Source organism: Dipodomys ordii, unplaced genomic scaffold, assembly GCF_000151885.1.
Source record: "Dipodomys ordii isolate 6190 unplaced genomic scaffold, Dord_2.0 Scaffold49, whole genome shotgun sequence".
NCBI lineage: Eukaryota > Metazoa > Chordata > Mammalia > Rodentia > Heteromyidae > Dipodomys > Dipodomys ordii.
In genome coordinates this window covers 485,974-490,147 of record NW_012267265.1, presented here as the reverse complement: position 1 = coordinate 490,147, position 4,174 = coordinate 485,974, and the positions used below count along the sequence as shown (strand labels likewise).

Here is a 4,174-nt window from a genome sequence, read left to right as displayed (position 1 = left end):
TCTGAAGTGGAAAGAATGATGGCCAATAGACACATGAAGAAATGCTCAACCTCTCTAGCATAAAAGAAATGCAAATCAAAACAACATTGAGATACCACCTCACCCCAGTTAGAATGGCTATAATCAAGAACTCTAATAACAACAGATGCTAGAGGAGATGTGGACAGAAGGGAATCCTACTGCACTGTTGGTTGGAGTGTAAACTTGTTCAACCACATTGAAAAGTATTATTGAGGTTCCTCAAAAGACTCCACATAGAGCTCCTCTATGACCCACCAATTCCACTTTTGGGAATTTATCCGAATGGTCACAAACAAGACCACACTAAAGCTACCAGCACAACTATGTTTATTTCAGCATTATTAACCGTAGCTAAGATATGGAATCAACCCTGATGCAATGGGTCTACTTGTGTCCCTGTGTCAGTATTTTGTTATTCCTCTTCTCCTCCCCAGATTAGACATATGTATATACAAGATGCAATGTACCAAAATCAAGTACATTAACAACAGGGGATATGCTATAGGGGAAAGAACATACAAAGGAAACAACAACAAAAAGTAAAATCACATGGTACATTGAAAACAATAATTATTAACACAGACCTCTTATGTCCATATCTTGGGGTTCATTTCACTTAGCATCATCCTATATGATCATTGTATATGGCTTTTAAGCTAAGCTTTTCAGCTCATTGGCAAGATTATCCTATATGTATACTAATTATTGCAAATAAGGGAAACCATGGGACCTAAATTTCTTTAGGACTGTGTTACTTCACTTAATATTTTTCCAAGTCTTTCTATTTCCTAACAAATGGGGCAGTGTTGTTCTTTCTGATGGAAGCTTAGAATTCCACTATATATAGATCACATTTTCTTGATCCACTCATCTACTGAAGGGCATCTGGGTTGGTTCCATATCTTAGCTATGGTGAATAATGCTGTGATACCCATAATTGTGCTGGTAACTTTAGTATGGCTTGGTTTGTGATCATTTGGGTAAATGCAGAGATGTGGGATTGCTGGGTCATTGGGGGGGGTTCTATGTGCAGTTCTTTGTAGAACCTCCATACTGCTTTCCAAAGTGGTTGAACAAGTTTATACTCCCATCAACAATGCAGTAGTGTTCACTTTTGGACACATCCCCTCCATCATCTGTTGTTCTTAGTGTTCTTGTTTATAGACATTCTAATTGGGGTGAGGTGGAATCTCAATATTGTCTTGATTTTCATTTCTTTTCTGGCCAGAGAATTTGAGAATTACTTCATGGGTCTATTGGCCATTGTTATTTCCTCTTCAGAGAAGTCTCTATTTAAGTCTTTAGCCCACTTGCTGATGGAGTGGTTGCTTCTCTGAGGATTTGTTTTTGGAGGGCTTATTTTTTGAGTTCTAAGTATATTTTATATATGAGACACTTGTCTTTTGTATAGCTAGTGAAGATCTTCTCCCAGTCTGTGTGCTTTCTATTGATCTTACTAGCTATGTCCTTGGCCATGCAGAAGCTCTGCAGTTTCATGCAATCCCATTTGTCCAACCTTTCTTTGATTTGTTGTGTTTCTGGGTCTTTATTAAGGAAATTTTGACCTGTGCCAAGGAGCCCTAGAGTTTCTCCTATTCCTTCCTGTAATGTTTTCAGGGTGTCTGCTTTTATTTCCAGGCCTTTGATCCATTTGGAGGTGATTCTGGTGCAGGGTGTTACAGAAGGATCTAATTTTACTTTTCTACAGGTATTTAACCAATTTTTCCAGCACTATTTATTGAAGAGACTGTCTTTCTTCAATTCTGTTTTTTGGCTCGGTTTTCAAAGATTGGTGGCTACAGGTCTGTGGGTTCATTTCTGGGCCTTCTCTTCTGTTCTATTGGTATTCAGATCTGTTCTTGTGCCAGTACCAAGCTGTTTTGATTACTATGGCTTTGTAGTACAGTTTGAAGTCTGGTTGTTATTCCTCCAGAACCATTCTTTCTGCTAAAGATTATTTTGGTATTCAGGGTCTTTTATTCACTAGCCATATAACTGGACAAGGGTCTCATATCTAAAATATAGCTGTAACTGAACTTTGAACAACAGGTGCATTAATAATTGCTTACTGAATGAATTAAGCTTTTCTTCTGCCTTTGAAATTGAACTGATTCTACTTTCTACTTAAAAATTCTTGAATTTAGCAAGATTTCTTCAATGGCTAAACCTAGTGTCATTAAAAAGCTCTTACCTTTCACACTAAGATGTTTAAAAATAGAGCAAAAGAAAATCATTTTTTTCTCTTCAACATTTTTACCACCTATGGAAATCTTTCAATATCATTTTTCTAGTTCATTTGATATTCTTACATCAATTTGATTTACCTTTAGCTATAAGAAGAATGCTATGTGGTTGTCAACTATTCACCATGATCAGCCTATGAAGCCACTGGATCGAGCTGTCTTCTGGATTGAATTTGTCATGTGCCACAAAGGAGCCAAGCATCTGAGGCCACTTTCCCACAACCTCACCTGGTACGAGTACCACTCTCTGGATGTCATCAGATTCATACTGGCCTGTGTGGCCACTGTTATTTTCCTTCTCTTAAATTGTTGCTTGCTTGTTTGCCAAAAGGATTTTAAGATGAGAAAGAAGAAAAAGAAGTAGAGCTTTCAATATTCCAGGGAATGGACTAAGAGCATAATAAAGTGAGAGAGATTCTTGTCCATATGTTACCAAACTAATACCTTCTGGATTTTCAAATGGATCTTACTCCTGATCAAACATGAAGTAATGTACAATTCTAATTTCACATTTCCTCAAAAAATTTCACTTTACTTGTTTATGTATGTTAGTATAAGTAAATGAACTAGGACTTACGGAAATTGAACCTATTAATTTGAGATAAGCATAAGACCCAACATTATACTGTGCATTTCCAAAAAGGGAATATTTTAATTAAATATGTTTAAATGGGTTCTTCATGTGTGTCCAAAATAAGAGAGAGAAAGTAAGGTTATAAGAAATGACAGACTTTTTTCAATCCATTGAAATATGGGAGGGAGTTGACAACAACTGAAACTAACTTCTGCTGAGACAAAGCCAACTAAGATTTTCATAAACATCAAAACTGAGTAGCAGGGAGTGAAGAAGTGAGAATAAAGGGAACTGAAGATTTGCATCAAGATAGCCAATTACAAAAGAAGTGGAAAATTACTGAACGTGGCCTTCCCTGGGTGGAAGAGTTGCAGATTGTGCATTGTATACTGTTGGTGAGTCATATTTTCATGAACAAAGAAAATTGTGGTCTCCTGAACTGACACTCTACATAACTTAGTGTAGGTAAAGGCAAAGGTGGATCTGGTCACTTTGTTCAGCAATGTGGATGTTTTGTGCTTAGTACCATGAAGAAAATACATTGTAAATCCCTCTTGAAATTCAGATTATTTTCTTATTTTCTGTTTTGCAAGATAACTAGAGACTCAAAGGTTGAAGAGGACCTCCTGTTTTTGCTGTAATGTGTCTCAACAATTTATTAAATCTAGCTTCTTTGAGTCATTGACAGTGAATATATGAGACCCTAAATTTATATTATATTTTTCCTTATTCTTGAATTATAACACATAAAAGTAATTGTGAAGCAATTTTAGAAAACATTTAATATTTCAAAAGATCCCAAAAACTCACTGTTAAGACGCTGCTGTCACAGTCTGAGCTCAGAACACAGTCCACAAAGCAAACTGCAGGGAAAAAAGGAAATCAATTAAGGAGTATTACTTCTGCCTGGCACAAGATAGGTTTAAATAGTTGAATGAGTGCCATGATTATTGATTTTCACATATAGTAAAACTTTACAGCACTCTTTTAGAATTATCATTCTGGCTGCTGGTGGCTCATGGCCAAAATCCTAATCACTTTGGGAACAGATATCTGAAAATCTCAGCTCACAGCCAACCTGGGAAGGAAAGTCAAAGAGACTTCTATCGACAAGAAAACTTGGAGTAGAGCTGTTAGTCAAGGTTGTTGAACACTAGTCTGAAGCAAAAAGAGCTCAGGGACAGTGCCTGAGCCATGAATTTAAGCCTCAAGACTGACATACACACAGAAACAAAGGAAGAAAGGAAGGAAGGAAGGAAGGAAGGAAGGAAGGAAGGAAGGAAGGAAGGAAGGAAGGAAGGAAAGAAGGGTGGAGAGAGAGACAGAGAAAGAGAGA

At 36.9% G+C, this 4,174-nt stretch overlaps 1 protein-coding gene and 1 pseudogene across 2 annotated transcripts in view; one reads left to right on the top strand and one right to left on the bottom strand.

The window, feature by feature from the left end:
• The window catches only part of LOC105988431, a 496,910-nt pseudogene that overhangs the window by 10,299 nt on the left and 482,437 nt on the right, over positions 1 to 4,174 (bottom strand).
• Positions 1 to 4,174, top strand: part of LOC105988501 (UDP-glucuronosyltransferase 2B15-like) — a 34,854-nt gene that overhangs the window by 1,640 nt on the left and 29,040 nt on the right. The gene's annotated exons all lie outside the window — the stretch shown is intronic.